General features: G+C 41.0%; 1 protein-coding gene across 4 annotated transcripts in view; it reads right to left on the bottom strand.

Moving 5' to 3' along the window:
- ANKRD6 (ankyrin repeat domain 6) overlaps nucleotides 1–23,548 on the bottom strand; it is an 85,900-nt gene that overhangs the window by 38,344 nt on the left and 24,008 nt on the right. For 3 of the 4 annotated variants that reach the window (XM_041480384.1, XM_041480386.1, XM_041480390.1), the window contains exon 3: nucleotides 5,737–5,876. The exons of the other annotated variant lie outside the window; for it this stretch is intronic. The gene's annotated coding sequence lies outside the window, so the exon portion shown is untranslated. The remainder of the gene's footprint in view (nucleotides 1–5,736; nucleotides 5,877–23,548) is intronic. 4 annotated transcript variants of the gene reach the window in all.

The raw sequence follows: 23,548 nt of genomic DNA, 5'->3' as shown, positions 1-23,548 counted from the left end.
ATGACATATTTTATTGTGGCAAGTACAATCATTCAGTTTTCATATGGATAGTTGCATACTCATCACCCTAAATATCACCACTGTCTGGGACATCTGAAAACATTTTCTGAGCTGCTTTTTTTTGCCCCCACTTGTTGCTAGTAATTACTTCAACAATGACTATTTAGCAGCCTCCCAGGGAGCATCTGCATGACAGTTGCTCATCAGGCTTCCCACACAACCAGAGCAGACTGATTGATGTCACTGCTCCGCTGCAGGTGGCCGCCTGCAGCCGCACCGACACGGGGAGACAGCGACAGCTTCCCCAAGTGCTTTGTCCAGTCCATCTCTGTTGCCTGGCCTCCACTGCTGGATGCACTCAGTGTAAATCCTCAGCTGCCTGGCAGCTCTCAGGCAACGCCTTGGTACCATCAAAACCAACCTCCAGAGCTGCACCTGCCAGGCAGAATGCTCTTGCAGAGAGGCACGGACACATGGAGACCAGCGACGAAGATCAGAGGCAGTTTCAAGTCATTGCTTGAACATAGCTAATCTTGTACGAAAACAATTGTTTTTCTTCCCCTCTTACTTACCTCTCTGCCATGTAGGCCTGACATCCCTTATGCAACACACAAGTTATATACTTACCACTTTTCATATAACAAGATTTGGGGGGGTTATTTGACTTATCTTATTGAAGTTCCACAGCTTTGTTACTCCCCACGCTTTCAACATCTGCGTACACACACGTCAAAACCACTCAATATAAGCAAGCTCAACTCCCAGAAAGCCCAGTCAGTTGGGCACTATTTACATGACAAAACAATATCTATTGTTTGATAGGGGACAGTGCCAGTGTGCAAACACACATGCATGACATATCTGCTCCCATTTGCATAAAACCAGTTAGGAGATCTTTCCAGCTGACTGCTATTTAACAGAAGTGCCAGAGCCTAACCTTGGGAACGAAGCAGACACACGGCTGTGCTCATGGGAGAGTGGGGTTTTATGTTACTGTCACACACAGTGGGGCTTCTGGATGGGAGAACTGTCCCTCACTGCCACCTTCTGTGCAGGACCTTATTGTGAGCAGAATGTACCATAACCCTTTCCACAACCAACTCCCTCTCCTTCTCTGCTGTTTTTTCCTTTTCTGACACCAAAGCATGTCCTCTGCTGCAAGGGTTCAGATTGTCTTTAGCATGGACAGTATCTGTCATTCAGTCTGGGGACTCTGCTGCTGCCATGTCAGAGTGCTGGTGCAGAAGTCTCCTCCTGCCCATGTATGACCTGAACCCTCTTCCCTGCTGGCACAAGCAGCCCCACACCCTCCCAGACAGCATATAACAGCATATAATACTGCAAAAGACACTCCAGAAAATTTCAAGAAAAAACTAATTCCTATACTTACAGGGTTGTTTTTTTTTTCAAGGCCAGAAAACACCACTACAATAATCTAATGCCAACCAGCACCAAGGCACAAACTCCTATTTGAGCTAGATCCTATCTTTTATACACACTATTAAAGATGTGCAGCCAGGCAGTGATCAGGAAATGCTCTGGCTGACACAGCAAAGAAAAGAACACATTTACCAGACTCAAAATATTTTTCAGCTGGCAAAAGAGCACTGGAGATGTTCTTCCTCTTCAAGAAAAACATGACTTAGGAGCATACAGCAATGACGCAGCTCCTCCTGTACCCTCACAGCTGATACCTTGGGAGAGCACTGGGAGGTGGGGTGAGGTAGGTGAACCCAGAGCCACCCAGCTCAGCACTGAAGCATGGAGACAATGTGAGTACATGAGATGTTTGGATATTGGCACAATATTCCTCAGTTTTGCTGGGTTTCTGGCATGAGAGCAAAAGTCTGGCAGGCAGTGCATCAATTAAAAGCTTAACAAGGCTCAAGCTAAAAGTCAGTGGATGAAATATTAGGGATGGAGAGGCCAGGGTGGGAGAAAGGTGTATTCAAGCATGGATGGAAGTGCTGAGTATGTTCACTGCAACCCCCAGAGAGGTGTGTGCCCCGGTTATGGCACACACCATTATCATCAACAGATCACAATTTTTCCATTTGCCTCCCACCACAGGGTACTGCAACAGCAAGAGGAAGCACAAATACCCAGGGATTTGGCACACCCTGGAAAATGAGCAAGTGAGAGAAACTGAACACAGCAGAGAAACAGGCATGGAGGTCACATTTTTTTGCATAGAATCACACCACCAGTCAGCACAGCTAGGCCATGCACTGATCTCCCAGTGCTGCTATTGAGAAACTGGCTCTAACTCACAAGAATAAAACATTATTGATGAGCCAAATTAGCTGCATTTGATTCACACAGGGAATCACTTTAGGAAAGATCCCAAACCTGCTGAGTCTGCCAAAGCGCTCTCTCTGACCTCAGCAGACTTTGCAAGAGACCTGAAAGAACTGGAGAACAACATTAAATCACCTCTGAGGAGATCCTAATAAGGAGAGAAAAGTGTAAGTTCAGGGACTTTATCCTACCTTATCCTATCCTATCCTATCCTATCCTATCCTATCCTATCCTATCCTATCCATGAGTTTAAGGCAAAGACAGCAAAGACTGATGCAGTGCACAAAGCCTCCATGCTGCACACCTCCTGTGGTGCCCAATGTTTTGGGTTACACAGCAGCAGCTGAAAGTGACTACACTTTTCCTCTTGAGACCACGGGCTCAATTCCTGGCTTTGGTAGCCAGGTCAAGTCAGCTACCAAAACTGGTGGTTCCTGGCTGTGCAGGATCCTACATGACATCCACAGAAAGTATCTACTCCAACTCTAGGGCAAAGATGTTCATAAATTATTCCAACACAAGTCAAAGGATGTATTTGTCAGCAGTCTCAGCAAATTGACTGGATTACCATGTGAAGGCACGTAAAGGCACAGAAACTGGGGCAATGAACAGAGATTTCAACACTGCCAGTACTGTACCCCAGACAATTAAAATACTCTCTTCCCCACAAAATAAGCTGGTTTATCAAAATGATACCTAATATATATCTCCTGTATTGACAAACATAATGAAGTATGGAAGATCACTCTAGAGGATCCCTGTCCCCTTCCCTTATTTCATTTACTTCACTGCTTTCTTGTCTAGATAAAACACTTGTGGTTTTTTGCCACTCCCCTCTAGATAACTTACTCCAGATCTCTGCTCATTCATCCCCTGGCATAGTTCTTTTGAGGCTTGGTACTCAAAGCTACTCAGAATATTTTCAGAGGGCTCTTGATGTGAGCAGCCCTAAAGTGCAACCTGGTTGCAAGGAGAGAAATACTGAGCAGAATACGTGTGCTGAAAGAGGAGATGCCTGCTGGACTGTGAGCCTGGGAGCCAGGAGCATCCTTGAGAAGAGCAGTCAGCATCTTTGAAGGGCAGCTGGGTGTCCAGAAACCCAGCCATCCTGAGATACCATCAAGAAGTAGAAAACCAAAGAACTTATCGTCTGAAAAGGTGAAAGAAGTGGGAAAGGTGGAAAAAGGGGAAAACATCCTGAGAAAATAAGGTTCAACAACTGCCATTGGCTGCTCCAACTGCAAGAACAGGAAACAGTGGTCTGAGATGTGAGAAATTATCATCATCATCATCATCTACTGGTTCTTTCAGATGAAAAATAGAAATTAACAGCACCTCTTGGCTGCTGAGGTGTGTTGTACATCTCTAATGTCTCTGTGCAATAGAAAGGATTTACTTCTTACCCAAACTGGAGCTTTGTCCTCTGGTTATCTCCTGCACTGCTTGTGGTTTTCCTACACAGGTTGAGCTCCCCACACAAACTTTCCACAAGATCTTTTAGACAAACTCTTCGACCCTCATTAGGGACCCTCATTAGCTAACTACCAGCTTTGTGACAAGGCTCTTCATTGATGTGAGACTCTGCCTGTTGCTTTACTGGCCTTCCCCTGGGACCACTTCTGTATTACAGAATCTCTGAAACCCTCCATAGTCAAAATCTTCTTATTCCTGTAGGCCAGTTAACCCTTCAGGTCATGATGACCACACAGTTAATAATTCCTTCTGATCTCCCCTACAGATCAACTTCTGCATCTCAGAGCCCTGGAGCTGGGCTTTGTCTTTCCTTGCAACTGCAACAGACAGATCAAATTCACTTCCCAGCACACTCCAAATTCTCAGACTTATTTCTGCAGCTTAAACAGTAATTCTCTGCCTTGTAGGAATCAAAGATCCATTCTTACAGTGTAGTGCTTGGCACTTAACTCTGAGCAGAGTTTATTCCTCTTGATTTTGGATCTAGTGGAGCTAAATCCCCGTGGATTTCCTCTTCTTTTGAAGTTCCTGCATTTCCTCCCTATTCCACCTTCCCACACTGCTTAGAGGTCCTTTCTGTCCTCAAATTAGTGATTTGAGGGTTAAATGCTGTTTCTATTTTTCATAAGCTGGAGTCACCAAGAAGAACACAATTGACAAGCTCAATGGTCCTGTTTTAACACTCATTTCTCTGTAGTTACACAAGCAGGAAGGGCAGAAGCAGTAATAACTTGCAGAACCAAAACCCACAAACATTACAGGCAGCAACAGAGAATGTATCTACCTGGAAACCCTTTTATATTGTATTAAAGGATTGTTACATCCCATTTTACAACATGCTGCAGTCCCCTCAGGAATAAAGCAATTACTTTGATTAGCAGCATCCCACAATACAAAGTACCTAAATAAGTCAAATATTTGAGAAAAACAAGTCTGGAAGAAAATAACTTTAAAAATAAAACTAAAAAAATAAGGTGCTTTGCACACATTCTATGGGTTGTATGCATCACACCAGATCACATTTTTTGTTGCTTTACTGTATTGTGCTATTGAAGATATCTTCATGCTGATGGCATGGCTGATTGTGCTTTCATGTGGGCTTGCAAGGGTGACAGTAGATAGCTGTGCAGGGATTATCTCAATGGAAAAATCTCTGGTGAGACCAGAAGGTGCACTGGTGATAGCATGAAAATGATGGATTCTTTATGAGGGAAAAGACTCTCCTTGGACACTGACAGTTAATAGTTCTCAAATAACTCACTCACCTCTTCAATCAGAGGTGTCCATCATGGAAGCTGAGGACAGTGGGACCTAAGAGCTGGAGTAACCATCTGAAGCAAACACTCTAACTTACCATGGGAAAACACTCAGATTGGAAAGGAAATGCAAAAATGAAGCGGTGCAGAAAGTATCAGCAAATCTGAGTAATGACTTATCTTCAGCAAGGCCTTCAGAAATCGCATCACACTCTCCGGTCTGATTTTCTAAGCGCCAGTCAGCGATCCCACAAGATCAGCTAGTCCTCCAGCACTGAGAGTGCCTTGTTTTCCAGAAACAATGGAACACTTTAGTGCATGGAAAGCCCCTTGTTGTGCAGAGGATGGGACTTCCTAGGGGGACAGTCTGTGACTTTATCTTGAAGAAGTCAAGCTAGCTAAGCTAGCCTCCTGCTCAGGAAAATCCCATTCCAATGGCATGTTTGACACTCCTCAAGCCACTGGTCCTCAAAAACGTAGCTCAACAGAGGTGCACAAGGACAGCAAAGGAGGCAAGGAACTACACCCCCTGAATGAACACAGCAGTGTAACATAAATATCATATCCCATGCCACAGGTTCAGTCCAAGCTCTTCACAATCCCTAGTTACCCAGGAACTGGAATGCATTTCTAAAATGCAAAATCCATGGCATTATTTTTGCACATTTTAGACAAAAATTCTGAAACACCGCATTTGTTTTTTACTCACTCTTAAGGATCTACGGTTCAGTTTTTTCTGATGAACATTTTATAGCTGTGTCTTGCAAGGCAACCTCTGGAGAAGGACAGTGGGGATGCCAGCTTCAGTCTTTCCAGTGTTGACAACAACAGCAAGTCTGTGCACGGTTCCTGGGTGAGGAGAAACACATCATAAATGGAGCATCACAGCAGACTGAGAAACACAGACATTTAATACCAATGTTTTCTGCAGCACTCAGCTGCCTGCATACACCTGGGCAAACCCAGGCGTTTCCTCCTGAGGTTTATACACCCACTTCCCATTATAAACAAGTTCCAACCACAGCCCTCCAGTTTGGTTCCCACTAACTGACCTCTGAAAATAAAATTGTGCAGCTCTCACTGCTTTGTAAGGATGAGGAAAATATAACAGAGTCTTTAATTTCTTCCCAGAAATCACGTGACAAATCAATAAAATCAGGAAAGGAACAAGTTCACAAGAGTGTTCATGAATGATGGAAGTCACTTGGCCTGCATGAACTTTTGAGAGCTGAAAACTGCTAAGGATAAATAATCTCTCTTGATCTCTGAAGCAGAAATCATTGCTGAAATGCCAGTTCAGTGACTTCAATTAGAAAATGCTGTTGGAAGACCTTACCATCCCTCTTTCCTACTAATTAAAATTACCATATAATTTAGCTGCTTTTGCTATCCTTTTTCCTAATACATTCAGATCAGCAGATGTGTTTAAGTACAAAAACATAAAGGCATTGGAAAACTAAGAAGTAGTTATGTCTGTGACTTGACCTTTTGGTACTGTTTTTCTGACTGTGTTGTCAATGACAATATCACTGTCTTGTGAATACACCTTGCTGTTTGATTTTAATTGGAAATACCAATTGAAATATAAAGAACCAAATAAATAAACTGTATTTAAACGACAGGCAGACTATCAACAGTCACATTCAAGATGATGTGCAAAAAGACATAGCCTAAAGTGAAAATCAGAAATGGAACTTGGACAGACATCTCCAGAGCTCGTCCCTTCTTACAGCTTGGATGAACTTATATGCTACTTTGAACTTATATGCTACTTCTGTTGAGGAATAAATAGTGTACTCTGAAAGTAGGTTCCTAAAATGTTTCAGAGGTGGTACAAGTTCCATAGGTTATGTGCTCTTATAATTTCATGTACAAACTGGAAAAATAGAAAGTTCTTAAAAAAAAAAAAAAAAAAAAAAACCAGAAACATTCATGCACAAACATAATTGAGTCTAATTCAAGATAATTTGATTAGCTGTGTCATTCCATTCATCTCAGCAGGTTCATTGGGAACACAGCTAGTGTGATTTCACCTAGGTATCTTATCTCTTATCTACACTCTTTGAAAAGTGCTAACAGAAGTAACTCCACATCAACACAAATAGTCTCTGTGGCAAATAGTATCTACAGTATGAAATTAATGTAACATGCTGCTAATTTACACATTACTTGTTAAAGACTACTCACAATCTGAAACTCAGTTCAAAGAAAAGGGTCCAAAAGGTGAAATAGATCCCTGTTCTTTATTTGTGAGGAAAATCAAGCAGTAGCAATTGGACAGAGTGGCAGACAGAGGAGGAGGGATCCAGCAGCAATGCTGTGAGCAGTTTAAGAGCCCAGGCATGCTACCCAACATCTTGTATGAGATCAGAGAACAAAAGCATGGGCAGGATTTCAAGAACATCAGGGACTTTAGAGAGATGACAGCTGATGTGAGGTTGAGGAGGAAGTGCACATTGTAACCTCTGAGGAGGAAGAGGTCAGGAAAGGCACTGCCCAGAATGAAATGCACAAAGCTGCACTGGAAAAGTCTCTGTACCACCACCAACTACCGAGAGCACATTGAGCAATAAGGGGGAGAAGAGAATTGCAGAAGGTGTCTAGAAGAGCAAATGTAACTGGTGATAGTCTGGTCTTTTTTCATGATGGAAGAGGTTCAGATGCTGCTTGCAAAACCAGAAGAATGAGATGTGAGGGTGGATACTAAGAGAAGAGATGAGAAAGCAATGAAATGGTCTGAGATTGTACATGATCATCATGATCATCAGGGCAAGTGGAACGGTTAGCAAAGGAGGGCAGGCAAAGAACTTCTGCCTTTGCTGAAGAATGAAAGGCTTCTAAGAAAGGAGAAGAGAGTAGAAGCAATGAAAAAGCTTCTTTCACCTGTACTCTCTTCAAAACAATTGCTGAGTTCCTGCACTGAGAGAGTACTGGAGGGAGAAAAAAGGGAATCTCCCAGGGACAAGCCCATGCTGTCAAAAACCTCACTGGGGCTGTAGAGTAAATATTTATAATAAATTACTACTTCTTTATAAACTTTTGGATTTGCTTAGTGCACATGATTTTAGAAATACACAGGCATTTCCCAAAACGCACGCCAGTCCATTATGGAGGAGGTATTTCAAATTTTGTTTTGGTGGGAATAGAAAATTTATATACTCCTCTATTTTCATCATTCATGCAAGTCTTTGTTAATGAAGATTATTAACACTTTTTTCACCCTCCCTGCAATTTTTGATGTATGCACAAATCACTTAAAAAACCAACACTGTAACTGTGATATATAAGGAAGCCAATTTAATTGCTGGAGATCAACAACAAAATTTTAATTATCACAGTAAGACGAGAATTCAAGTTTAAGAAAGCGTGACTCTAAAACACTAATAAAGCTATCCTCATCTTTGAACTGCTGCTATGAGTGTTAAGCATTTCACTTCAGATTAAATATTGCATTCATTTGATGTGCAGTGTTCCTTTTTATGCCGCATGCACACAGAAAAACACACAAAGCTGTACAAACCTGGTTTAGCCAAACCCATTATTTTTCATGCATATTAAGTGTATTTTAGCAGCATAAATATTAGTTATTATACTGACAAGAGCAATTGTTCCCCTCTAGAACCATCAATGAAATATGTTCATATCCATCAGTCAAATGTTCATATACTTACGTTCAATTAATAAAATGCAAAGCATCTATTTCACTGCCTTTGAAACATAATTATGCTGAGCTCCACCATTCACCTGGTGTACCTGGCAAAGTATTTTAAGTCATGTTGGAAAATACAATGAGCTATAAAGCAAAGACTGACAGGCTAGACAATGTTGATACTGATGCTGTAAGTATTATTTAGGCCTTAATCTTCTAAATCCAGGGGAGAGAGATTTGGTTTAACAGTTTGTCAACAGAACAGTATCTTCAAATATCAGCTGTTCACTGAAAGATGATGTTTTTCCTCAATATTGAGACTGAATAAGGTGGGGTATATATTTTTTTAAATCAATCCATCATCATCATTGATCAAACCCTATGTTGGTAAAGCCCATCTAGAGTCCTCTTGAAACACATTTGTTTTATTTCCTAATGGTGAGAAATCTTTGGTCTGCCAAGCTAGAGAAACAGAAGAAGAGAAAAATTCCTGAAAAAAGGCCAGTCTTACTGAGAAATTAGTTGCAATTAAAGCCTTCCACACATTAGCCAAAAAACAGCCACAAAATTATAGCACACACAGCAGCAATTTTTTTAACTGAATATTTGATCGATTGTACAAACCTGTCCTAGTGAAGAGAGGCAAAAGAGAGCTGGCACTGGGCTTTATAATATATTTGAGGAGCAGCACTCATAAAGGGTAGTGTGCAGCCATTCATAGATGGTGCTTATATTTTGTTATTAACCAAGTCGCTCCAAGCTCTGGATGAAAGCAGAAACAGATGTTCTGTTTTCTTTGAGACCTTTCTGCAAGTCCAGTCCAGTGGGGACATGTCTGTCTGTGGCTGCACACCCTGCAGAGCTGCGCTCTGCTACCTCCCTGAGAGCTTGGGCCAAGAAAAGATGACTTTCCTGCACAAAACTCAGTAGAAAAAATGTTAGACTTAGCTGGGCTGGGTTTAGCACAATGTATTGGATGGTGAGTGTCTGAAGAGTGTTCGATAATGTGCATTAACAGAGCATGGCTGGACTTCACTATTAGTGCAAAAAAAGCTGGACTGGGTGATGTTGCAGCAGCCCTCAGTAATGGCAGTAAGCTGAGAGCCCAGTAAAAGCCCCTGTGACACCAGGGCATGGCAGAGTCTGTGCAAAGAGCCACTGCCATAGCTCATACCTGCTTTCATGCAGCAACATCCAGAGGGGGGAGATAGTAATTGGGTCTCTTTGTTCATTCAGTTCTTAATCTCTCTGTTGAGACTGACAACGGGGGGAGACCATTAGTGTCAGCTCTGCTGGGACTTTCTGTTATTAAGGCTACTTAAGCTTTTCCAAGTAAATTGCATGTGTCAAACTAACAGCACACAGCGACGGGCAAAAAAGCCATTACACAACTGCTCTCCCTTTCTATTGATCCACCCAGGTGCAAGGGGGAAGGGAAAGATAAAACCCTGGAGACTTCAGCCAATTCTCTGCAACTCCCTGCTCCTCCCACTCATTATTTTACACTATTTACAGGCAATACATTAGTCATTCCCTCCACTTCTGTCTCTTAACAGGAGGTTAAGGACAGAACACACAAGTCCCTCACAAAGCTTTGCAATAGTCACCATGCTGAATACACTTTGCTGGATAACTTAAATATTGAAAAAGTTTTGATATAGATTAGTTAAATTTTCTCCTACCGTGGATGGACAAAGGCAAACAACTGTAATGCAGGCACAGGAGCACCCCAGCTATTTTCTTGCCCCTTCCTCTGACCACAAAGGGATATCACCTCTAATTTTCACACACCTCTACTTAGATTGTGCAAACTCCAAATGCAACAACAACCTGGCCATCCTTTAAAGAAAATATTTTGCTATGTCAAGGCATCCATCTTCTTAGAGAAAGAGCTAAAAATTATTTCTAGACTGTCTTCTGAACTGTCATTATAGCCCTTAGCTCCCATTTGAAGCTACAGGATTCCCAGCACATTTTAACCACCATTCATTTTGGTGTCATTAAAGCAGCAAAGCCATTCCTGGTGCCACCTTCACCATATCTAACCTTATATGTGCAAACACTTAAGTAGAAAATAAGTATGATCCTTGACCTAATATATCACAGGGAATTTGCTGTTAACTTGGATTATTTCACTCCAACTCCTGATACCCAGAGAGCTACAAGGCTTGTTATTGTTCATATTTACAAACTTTAAATCTCTAAGCTATTTTTTTGGATCTTGGAATATTCAGTTTGTGGATCTCAATCTATAACACAGCATGCTGAAGAATTTTTTCTGCTAGGTGTAATGTTTGTTATTAAAATCCATGTAGACTCTTTGAGGCAAATAGGAATTTCCACCCTGCAGTACAACTTGAAAATATGAATTGTAAAAGGAACAGCTCTTAATTCATGTATAGGTTCAACTGAACTATGGCATTTCTCCATTATATCTGACTTTCCTCTCTTTTGCTAGTTTCTTTACTGCTTTTCAGAAGAAAATCAAATGGGAAAGGGAAGAAAGAGTAGAGGGGAAGTTTAACCAGATAGAACTTACTCAATTTAAAGTTAGGGATACCAAAGGAAGCACAAATCAGCTACCTGCAAAGACACTGTAGGGCACACACATTAAAACCAGATACTGTGACAGACTGCAAGGCACCAGAGAATCATTATGGTTCATGCAGGAAAACAAACCTTATATTTATGAACTTACTGGCTGTTTATTTGGTCTCTGTTTAAAAGTTTCATGATAAGCACAAGTAGCTGGGTCACTGTTTCATTAAGTACCCTGACATTTTAGTTGGATGTTTCAAAGAGATTTATGCCCCTCCATCCAAAGGGGGCAGAAAGAGAAGCAAAGATGAACAAAGGGGTCTGGAGCACTATGACCGTGGGAATGAGGTGCCCTCCACATGAAAACAGAAGAGCTCTTTAGATAACAGAATGGACAGCTTATGAAATGTCACTTATTCAGCTTCCTCTAAAGATGGGGAGTTTTAGGACCACCATGTGTAGGTATTAATTCAAACAAATGAAGAGGCTGTTAGATTTTTCCTCTAGAAGAATCTGATGGCCACACTGCCCCACCTCTCTCCCTCACCGCCACCCCTCAGGAAAGACAAGGAACTGGGGATACACATCCACAGGTAGCCCAGACCCATTCTCTTCAATGACTGCAGAGCATGCTTATGGAGAAAGAAACAGAAGGCAGTCCACACTAGGCTTTTAATTTGGAGATTCTAAACATCCCTGCGGAGGAAAAATGCTCTTTCCATTCCCTAAAAGAGTCCCAGGCAGACAGGCTGGTTTAAGAGTCAAATGTCAAAATTTGAATAGCCTGATGTTTCAACTAACACTTGAAGGACTTGGCAAAATGATCTGTTCACTTTCTCACATTCATTCCAAACAACCATGTTTAAAATATATTAGCAAATACAGGAGCTACTTTTCCTCACCTAATTTAAACTAAAAAGCATACTTTTTGTGTATGTTTGTGAGGGCACTAGATTAGTCCCATTTCAGTTTTGGATATTGAGATCTCACATATAGGATTCAGCCTCATATTTGGTGAGGTGGTTCCCACTGTACTGCCACTACTGACCATTTCCAGCCTTTGCATAAGAATCCAACTCTGAGCAGATGCACAGATACATCTGGACAGGCAAGGCAGGTCTGTCAGAAGGCACTCCCACTGTGCTGGTGACTGCCTTCCTGCTCAGCACACTGCCTGCTTCCCATCTGTGGCACAAATAAAAAGGGTAAAAGGTTCAAAATCAGCTAACACAACTGGATAGCTACAACCTGGATATCTGAAAAAAAAAACCTCTAAAAATATTCCAAATACCTTCTGCTTTATTTGTGCTCTTAAGAGTAAACTTCAATAGAAACAGCAGAAGGAAAGAAGAAAAAAAAAAAAAGCAAGTCAAGAGTTGAAAAGAAAATGTTCAAAGGAAAAAAAAAAAATGTAATTGAAAGTATTTTTGTGGGGTTTTGTGAGTTTTTATACACACCAATTATTTTCAAGGTCTTATTAATTATACGCTCTGAATATATATTTCTATAATTCAGTCAACAGCCATTATTTTTGTTAAGTCATTAGTACACATAAAAGAAAACCAGGAAACCCATACCATCATTTGATGTGAAGGTCTTCAGCCACAACATTTGTCAAAGGTTTTACTCTAAAACGCTTACTAAATGTTTAAAGAAGCTTAACAGAGATACTGTCTGATTCCTGTTCCCTGCTCATCTGCACAGGAGGGCAATTTCCCTTTCACACACAGACAAGGATGAAGCCTCTGTTGACTTAGGTGGTGTAACAGAAAAAAAACCAGATAAATGTTTTTGCAGAATGAAAGAGAAAGAAAAAAAAAAAAAAACAACAAGTATCTCTGCAGTTTTGTCAGACTTTTTGACTTCTGATCACAATCAAAACCAGTGTGGTGATTTTAGATGCCTAGCAAAGCAGCACAAACTACATGGAATGAAATAGCCAGGTACTGAGATATACTCTAATTCTCTCTCATCTACTCAGGATTGCTGTATGGCATATAGTAGTGATGACATTTGATTCTTTATTCAGCTGTAACATAATGCATATGATAAAAAAAAATGAAATACAATTTCCTTGACAAAAGAGAATCGTACGGAATTTCTGAAAGTGACTCCATAAACAAAAACCAGTCATTTAATAGCAAAGCAACTTAAATGTCCATATATTTTTCACAAATTAAGGTAAAAACCATTTGATTGGTCATCTTGTTTGCATCAAAAACAAGAAGGAAAATACTGCCTGAAAGTATTACATAAGAATATCCCGTATCTGGGCTCTCATCTCATTAGGAGGGAGAAGTGAGCCAACAGCTACCCAGGCTGTCACCAGCTGCAGCCCATGGCAGAGGAACTGGATGTGACCAAAGCAAAGCAGCACACATGTAAACCCACCCCTGCTGTAGAGCAAATCATTCTGAACATCTAATCCCTACCAGCAGCTAAATGGGCACGTGGCTGGGCTGATGTTTTGCCATTTCAACCCAGGAATAGAACCTCCCACAACTGCAACAAAACAAAACAAAACAAAACAAAAAAAAAAAAAAAAAAAAAAAAAAAAAAAAAAAAAAAACAAAACAAAAAAAAAAACATTTCACTCAGCTTCACACTTTCTGAAAACAGCCCAACATACCCTGAGATTTTATGTCCAAAAGGATTCCTTAAGAATGTTTTTTGAGCAGTAGATTTAACTGGCATGTAAGTGAGGCATTGGGAGAAAGTGATTTAATTTTAAGAACTCATTTTACATGTAATTTTTAAAATGTGAAAGCTTAGCATGTCTGGTAATAAAGACACAATCACTTGCAACAAAATATAAACTTTACAGTAAAAATTGACAGTTCTACTTTGTAACCAAAAAGTACTGTATTTTCACAAATGTCTATTCAGGACAAAGAAAAGTATTAGAAAACAGTGAATTGTTTGGTGCATTTTTATACAATATGACTGCTACTTCTCAATATTGTGCAGAGCTGTTTTTAGAGGGAATGATACTTCAATTAAAATTATGAAAAATAGTGGGTTTAAAATAGCTTTATTAATTATTCTGAACCACATTAAAGACTGAGCCAGCCAACAGCTACCCAGGCTGTCACCAGCTGCAGCCCATGGCAGAGGAACTGGATGTGACCAAAGCAAAGCAGCACACATGTAAACCCACCCCTGCTGTAGAGCAAATCATTCTGAACATCTAATCCCTACCAGCAGCTAAATGGGCACGTGGCTGGGCTGATGTTTTGCCATAATAGCTTTATTAATTATTCTGAACCACCTTATTAAAGACTGGTTACAATGAAAAACCCCACATGTAACATTTTTCTTTCTGATAATTCACTGATTGTCTTGGGGTTTGGTGCATTTAGAAGGTTTTTTTTATTTTATTTTTAACTCTAAGTACCCACTGTATGTCAAAGTATACTTGAAGAAATCCAGTACCAGCTCCACTTTGCTACACAATATTAAAAACAACATGATTAGCTAACAAAGTTTTCGTATAGGGCATATCAAGTAACTTTTGACACAGTCAACACATAAAATTCATATTAATGGAGCACACATATACTTGAAACGTCTGATATGAAACATTTAAAAGAACAACATTTATTAAAGGGTATTTCCAAATCAATTCAAAGACCTTCAAAAGGATAAAGATCAAAAGAGGAGTAGAAAGCATTTCTCAAATGAAGCTGCACATTGCACAGCAAACACCTGCACCATCATCACAGACACCTGCAAGCTCCAAAGCCAAAGTCCAATCAAGACAGAAGAAAGCAAAGATCACAGTACCGGTGTCATGCCTGCTACTAATCACCTACTATGGAGCAAACTAGTTGAGCAAAACCACCTTCTCAGGAGAAAAAAAAAAAACAAAAAACAAACAAACCAGGAGGAATAAACAAAATATATATGTACACATGCCTCTGTTTCTATCTCTGCATGATAGATGTCTCATTAGACACTTTCATCCTAGTACACAAGATACTCTAATTGCTACCTGCCAAGGTTTACGAGTGAATTACAGAGACTTCACTTCCTTGCCTTCCCTCAGAGCTGACAGATCATCAGGGACACCTCGAGGAGAATGGGCTCCTTTGATGCTGTGGGGTCCTGGGAGCAGTGGCTCCTGCTCCTGAAAGGTCTCTTCTTAGCACCTGGGCTGTCTCATGAAGCTTCCACTTCATTTCCAAAGAGGCCCACAATGCATTATTCCCCTCCCTGCAACCCAGCAGAGGGAAACAGGAGAAGGAACCCTCTGTGCAGGATCATTCTAGATTATATTTAGCCCAGACTGATCTTATGCCTCGTAATTTGAGCAACAAATTACTGGCTCCACTGAGGGTGGGGAAGAAGAGCACATGCCCCAGTGTGCCTGATCCTGCTCTAAGTAAACCAGCTAATCCCCTTCTGAACTACTTGAGTCCTCCAAAGCAATTATTTTAGAAAACAGACAAGACATCAGTCAGTCTGCCTTATCAATATTCAGACATTTGCATAAGGCTCTTGGATAAACTCCCATCTATTTCTTTCGTGCCCTCACTAATAACCACCTCATGCACAGAGCTGCCTCTCGGGGCGTGCAGGGCTGTGCACAGCTTTGGACATCTCCAGCAGAAAGAGCCAGCAGTCCTGCTGCGTCAGGTGGTCAGCACACAGCAACAGGACTCAGTGCAAACAGAGACAGAGAGAAGGAGAGTTACAGGGAAACAAAAAAAAAAAGAGCATTAGAAGTTCCTGATAAATCTACAGCATCATAAAAGCTGCAGAGACAAGAGACATAAGCTCCTCTGCCTGTCAAAACCTCCCGTAGGGCTCGGCTAAATAGGCAGACAAGAGACGTGGTTATAGCTGCCATTCATCAAGCCTCAGCATCGCCAACGCAGAGAACAGGAGAATAAAGACAAAGTTCAGACGTCAACTTAAATTCTGTTTTCAAAGTTCAGTCCTTCCGTGTAACATAATATCATAAGAAAAGGGAGCAAACAGTTCATCTGCCAAAAGCTTGTCTAATTACCACAAATTTGTTTGCTTCACATTTCTTGAATTCCTTTCTCTTTGCCAGACAATTGACTAAGAAATACTCCTTTCCTCAAAAAAGCACCGAAGCAGAATAAATAGAACAACTAATATAAACTGGCAGCTGTAAATTAATCTATGTAGTAGGCAGCCTGGAAGGCTTTGTTCATCCCTACAGCTTTGTCGGCTACAAACCAGAGGAAACAAAAACAACCCCAAATACTCATGCACATCCGCACACTGTTCATTAAACAGCAGCACTAATACTTAATCTCACCAGATGCCGGGATGAAACAAGCAGCCCAGTCTCAGTGCACTCAAGTGGTGCTGTGCCAAACAAGAGCTCTTACAGCGCTGGCACAATTGTCTGAAAAATAAGCAGCCACACACGCCTGCGTGCACAAGCCAGCAAGCGAGCCAGTGCTTCCATTGCTGCCTCAGTTCCTTCAAAGGCTCCCGCACTTTTTAAACTGGTATCATTTGAGCCTGTTACAAACAGATTACGGAGTAAATTTATGTTCTGTTTTTTCAAATTCACCCCTGTGCTCCCAATTTATATTCATGCACCCCCAATTTATGTTCATGCACTCTGAATGAAGAATTTTGAGCGATTATACCTATTTTTGTCATATTTACTTTCCTATTCTTGTCAATTTAAAAGAAGTTGAACCTAAGAAAAAGAAACACCCTAATTTATCACCTCTTTGGTAAGGAGAAGAAACCCACAGCTGTTCTGTAACAGTATAGCACTAGGTTATTAAGTGCTTTATTCCTCAAACATATTTCAAACATGCTATTACATCTTAATCGCTCTGCAACTATACAAAAATGTTTATTGAAACCTCTGATGAACAGTTTTATAACTATTCCTTTAGCACCGATCTGGGAATGAAAACATAAACAAAGAGGGCTGACTCTAAATGTTCAGTACATTCAGGTGATATTTGCCTTAGAGATACATTATCCAACATAAAAATCTACAGTTTTATTCAGCATAAATAGAACAATATGTTCATTTGAAGCATTCAGATCTAACCTCCTGGGCTCTTCAGGGGAAAAGCCAAAGTAAGGAAAAGCAATCTGGGTTTTTTAAAACTCTCTCTTGATTTATGGTGTTGTATGGAGAAAAAATCTTTGTATATAACTGTTCACATTACATACTGCAGTATTCAAATATCATGGGGAAAAGCAATCAAAATAAACCAGAGTCTTCTCCTTCCCTGCCATTTAAATGCATTTCATTCAGGAAAGTAACCTCTAGCTGATTACTTGCAGCAGCAGCATCAGTGAGAGTGTGTCACAGCTCATTTGCCAGAGCTGCAATAATGAAGCTCGTTCTGTGCTGGAGACAATACCTGCAAAAACAAAGTGAACAGGTTCTTGTGGAAATACCCTCTTTTTGAGGTCTTAGTTTTGGTTCTCGATTCATAGCACCACTACCAAAGAAAGTTGACAGTTTCAGGTACCCATGTAACAATGCATTAAAAAAATTAATACTGAAACTGTTATTAACCAGGTCAATTTATACAGCAGTACAATAAGCTTCTCAGGGAGGTGCTGGGATAATAAAAACTTTACTATGCTGAAACATTAAAAACAGAAGTAAAACCAAGTGAAAGATAAAGGAAGGCACATTCTGGCCACTGCCTTATGGTTTGAAGTGGATCCAGTACATTTTGAAGGCAGAACCTCCACAGTAATGGACAGACAAGCATCTTCCATTGAGAAAGCACTCACAAAGCACCTGTCCAAGTACATTTGCCTCATTCATGTTCATTTCACCTGAACTCATCTTGAACCACAGTGGCTGGGGGCTTTTTTTTTGATCCTTACTTCTGTCAGAAACTGAAATAACCAAAGTACAAGACCACCAGGGTTGAGCATGGAGACCAACATGGTGAGCAAAGCGAAACTTTCCTTACAGTTTGATTTATATATATATACATATATATATATATTTATGTTATATATTTTTATATGTAGGGTTTTATTCACATTACTTTCTACACTCCACATTATGGTTTATATGGTTTATAGATTCCTAAGGTGATTTTTCCCTCCTCCTTCTGTTCTGTACCACCTGTCATGCTGAACCTGGTAACCCTGCTCTGGGCACCTTTGGCATGTATCCCTAGCTAGGCTCCAGCCAGCTCCAAACCCTGCAGCCCCAAGCTCCAGGGGTAAGGCAAGCCCTGGCCACACTGGTCTCACCACCAGCACTGCACACAACCATCCTGCCATTTCAGAAGAAAGCTTCTGCTCCCCATTGTCTCCATCTCTCTGGGTGCCTCCCAGTGAACCCCGGCCAGCCCGGGTCGGCAAACAGCGGGGGGGCAGCCCCGAAGTGACCGACAGCAGGGGGACACTCTCTGGTACCCCGAGGGTACTGAGGGCAGCTAGGCTTGTCACCTTTGCAGCAGAAGAGACAAAGGAGACATCGGTGGAGGGTAAAAGGCCGACTCTGAACAGGGGCCAGTCCAAGGTTTATTTGGAGCTCCCCAGGAGGCCCCACTTCAGTGATGCCCCGTGCTCAGAGTGAGACAAAGGAATCTCAAGGTTACATTTAAAGGGGGGGAGGAAACCGAGGGTAGATACATTTGCTGACCAATAAAGACCCTCCAGGGATGCAGCCTTAGGGGATGGACATTTGGGATAGCGTATAACATCATCCTTGGGGGGCTGACCCCTGGCTTCGGCTAATCACTCGACGACTTCGACCGGAAGATCTAGATAGAAGGGATGGGATGCTGAGTGACTGACAGAGAGCCAGGGCGGGGATTTGGGGGAGGATCTCAACACAGGAGAATGGTTACACAGGTAGAGGAAGGGGGTATAAAAAGGGGTACATCACCTGGGGCGAATAAGGGGATACAAAATCAAAACTACTACAAAGTATTACAAAGTATAAAAGCACACTGCAACACCCCATCACACCTCCAGTAACAGCTGGGCCTGAAATGTCTCCTCCAGGCATCTCCCACCTCTCTTTGCATCAGCAGTCTCTACACACTGCCCTGGCACATGATGAGCATGAGTCCAAGAGAGCTTGGCATTAGCTTTGCTCCACAGATCTTGTGCTCGTGCTCCCAAACAGGCTGAAGGGAACTGCAGCAAGCCCCAAATACCAGCCCTGGCATGACCTGCAGCTGCTCAGCTGGGAGGCAGCAGGGAGAGGACAGCAGAAAAGCACTTGTGGGACTCTAAGTGCCTTAGAGTGGGACTCTAAGGTGAACTGATGCACTGTCTGTGTCTGCAAGGACTGCATCACTAAAAAGTGGAGAAAACCTTGGAGATAATGGCTAAAAGTGAACTACCAACATACCCATTTCTATCTCTGTAAATTGTGTAGTTCCTTACAGGAAGGATTATGTCCCCAGAGCACAATGTTGTGGCCAAAACACACCCCCACACCTCTCCCTGGAGTACCTCCCTGGATAATCCCCAGCAAATAAATCCTCTCCAGTCCAATAGTGCTGTCAAGTGCTAACAGAAAGAGAAGCTTGCAGGAGCAAAACTATTTCCAACCTTCACATGCAAAACCTTCCACAACTCCAGGCCACCACATCCCTTCACTGAAACAGAAACACAAAACAAAATTACCTATGAACAGCAACTGTGTTTCTTTCTTCTACTTGTGTGTGCATGTACATGCATGCCCATATGTATATATATATATATATATATATATATATATATATATATATATATGTGTGTGTGTGTTGCACTGCCATCTGTCAGAGGCTTCTACCAGCAGCTGCAGGAGACAAATGCCCCCCTGCCTAATCCCCTCCCCATGAGGGAAAATAGCTCATTTTACTAGCTGAATGCATGCTATATATTTTCTGTATTTATATGTGTCATTAGACATTCTTTTCTCTGTGTCATGAATGAATTGGGGAAGAGTCACTGATTTCTAATGAGGAAGAGCAGAAAGGCAGGGTGACAATAAAAGGACCCTGTATTAATCAAATGTCCACCCCAGACAGGAATTCCAAGGCCTTAATCTCTGTCTGAGAGAAGCGTTGCTTAAGGCTTTCACTCAAAGAGAAAGGGAGAGATTTCACATGGCAGGTGCTACACTTGCTGCAGCAGTGTAAAACTCCATTATTCCACATTCTGGTGAACATTAAAAGAGAAAGAAAGAAAGAAAAGAAGAAAGGAAACAATACAAGCAGAGCCTCAATGCAGAGGGAAGTGGGGAGGAAGGGGGTTCCTTGCTAAATTCTCACATTATTACGCATTAACAAATTTAAACAGACTAAACAACACCATGGGCCAGCACACTTATTCCTCATCTGTAAGCAACTCAGATGAGGCCACATTTTGTTCTGGCACTGGTCCCCACATGACTGGTACTGCCCAGGCAGGACAGAGCCAGAGCATCAGAAAACATGAGTCTGCACAGCTCCATGGCACAGCCTTGCCTTCACATCCCTTGAGCTAGGAGCCTGCTTTCATCTCTTCCCTAGAGGATGTTCCTGCCTCCCAGCTGAAGCAGCACAGGCCTCTTCTGTGACCCACCAAATGCACTGCTAGTACAAAACATTTCCCTGCTCATGGAATCTGCAAGAGCCTTTGTAAACCTCCCTCCCTCATCTACTTTTCAACTTGTTTCAAACCCAAGGAGAAGATGTCTTGCCTTTCTTGCCTGAGCTTCTTAATGTCCCTCTGTAACAGAATTACTTAAGTGAAGTGTTTTGGCATAAAAATTGTGTGGACGACTCTTAAAAATGACCTGCCAAAGAAAACATATCCTCTGTCCCTGCAGTATTAAATTACATATTTAGGTGAGGAGAAGGAAAGCTCCTGTTTATTACTTCTATTAGAAATTCATGTCTTGCCTCGCCTGGGATGCCACATGAATGACTGGAAAGGTGATGTCAGAGTAAGCATCACAGCAAAAGTGCCAAAGGAAAGAAAAAATCCTTTCTGTTACTTTGTTTTTGTTTGGATTAAGTTCAGGAAGATGCATCACTTCAGTACAATTGCCAAAGTGTTTTCTGCATCATACCAGCCTGCAGCCTAGAGCTGGATATTGCCCATCCTGACCATGCTGGCTCTCCATGGAGACCTCCAACACATTCAGAGAAGACAGTGGTGTTTGAAACACAGCCATAATGAAAAATAAAGCAACCAAGGGAAAGAGCAGACCCTTTCAGACTTGCTGTGAGCAACACTGAAATAAAATTATATAGTTTTCTTCCTTCATTCACAGATGAGCTACAAGCAAATAAAGCATTGGGTTGTATTCCTAGACCTGGTGAGGTGTTTGCAGAGCCTAATCTGCCCAATCAACAGCTTCATAAAACACACAACACTGACACTCACATCTCATGGACTAATCTCTAAAATGTACACAAATTTGCAGCTCTTCAGCTCAAAGCACTATGACTTCAGTATGTTCATCCAGCTGTACCAAACTTATCAAGCACCTTGTATTTCTCTCCTATTGTTTCATCAAAGTCTGTCAACTTTCTTCCATCACTCTTCCTTAAAAGCAGCTGTTTTAATTTAAAATATAAAAAATGCTGCTTAACCATTTTAGATAAACCTTTTATCAGTCATGTTCATATCCCCAAAATAATGTTAGTCATTAAATTCTTACACAATATATAAGCAGTTGCCTTAACTCTCTAGGCCAGATACCCTTTCCAAAGCCATGACACAGTTTAGAATAAAAGAACACTGCAGCTACAGCAGTCATAAAGTAACATCAGGAAAAATTACCAGAAAGTTCTGATTAAGACATAAACATTTATTATTTAAATATCCAACAACAATTACATTGTAGCAAAAGAATTGTTTTACCTTCAGAAACTAACACAAACATTCATTTATGGAATTTAGGAAATCAAGCTTAGGTCATTATTATCCAACTCCATCTTATCCAGAAAAAGGATGATGTAGATATTGAAGGATCATATGGAGTCAAGGGAGACACAGTCTTCCTTCCTTCTCTTCCCCAACCATACACTTCTGGCCACTGTGTCAGGCCAGGAGGAGGAGCTTTTTGGTCCAGCTAAGCCAATATACCTGCTCATTTTCCTGCCTTGTCTTGTTATACCAAAGAAAGCCCATGAGAGAAAATAAGGGGGAGGTCAGGACATTCTGAAAAATATTATCATTTAAAATGCTCAGCTGATGTCCCTACACCTGTTTAGGTTCATATTTATAAACTTGCTGAGAAGAGAGAAAATTGACAAATTCTACAAAGGAAGGTCAAGATTGTCATTGAAAAGGTGAAAAGAAGAAAAACTACAATAATTACAATCTGCCACCCTGCCCTTACCACCCAGAAATAAATGGTTAAGCAGCCACAAGTAGAATACAAGAATGAAAGTAAGATAGAAAACCTCTAACAGCACAAAAATCATCAAAAATTATGTCTGATGTAATATTCCTCTTTGACCAGGTAACCTCTCAGTAGGCAAAAAGAAGAGTGGTGTATGCATCTTGAATTCAGTAAGCCTTTTGACACTGACACATCAACTAAGAAAATACAACCTATGGGTGCAAGCTAGGTGCCCAAGCAGTTTAGAAAATCAATAGCTCAGTAGTTATCTCTGGAAGTTTCTTTATCAAACTGTCTTGAAATTTCTGATAGGCTCCTGTATATGTATATGCTGGGTCCAGTTTTGTTCAACAGTCCCATTTGGGATCAAGGAAACAGACATGACACTTGTGAAATCTTTCTCTAACATCAGAACAGGTAAAGTTTCAAGCTCTTTAGAGAGAGGTCACTTTTCAAAGTCATTTCAAACTGCAGAAATGGTCTGGAATAAAGAGGATGCAATCAATAAAGTGCAAAGTTCCACAATTACATAGGAATAATCAAATCCAAAAATGCCAAAATAGGAATGAACTGACTAAGCAGGAATACTGGAGGAAACCACTTGTTAGACACAGTGAACCAAAATCTAAATGGAAATAAAAAATACAGTTCTGAAGGACAAAACATACCTCTCAGGCCGGACATGTTCATAGTGGCTAGAGAACTGCTGGTTCTAGTAGGCAAAGGAAGAAAAATGCTCAGGCTTTTTTGTGTGAATAAGATAGGCCAGCGTGACTTAGATTGTGATTTAAAACCAACTTTACCAAACTGACATAAAATTAAAGTGATGTTGTTGTGAAGTAGTCTACGTTTAATTAATTTAGCATAGCTTGATAAAGAAATCTTAGACTACTTATCAGAGTTAGTCGTGTTCCCCCAGATCTCTTCACCTCAAAAATGGGATTAAGTGAAGTATGAAAACTGATAATGTATATTTCTCACTTTAATCACTTTGAATGTGATCACTAGACCATATTAAATTACAGTAAAACT

The sequence above is a fragment of the Pyrgilauda ruficollis genome, unplaced genomic scaffold (genome assembly GCF_017590135.1).
Source record: "Pyrgilauda ruficollis isolate IOZ18807 unplaced genomic scaffold, ASM1759013v1 scaffold51, whole genome shotgun sequence".
NCBI classification, from domain to species: Eukaryota; Metazoa; Chordata; class Aves; order Passeriformes; family Passeridae; genus Pyrgilauda; species Pyrgilauda ruficollis.
The sequence above is the reverse complement of the archived record's forward strand: the minus strand, read 5'-3'. Positions and strand labels throughout refer to the sequence as shown.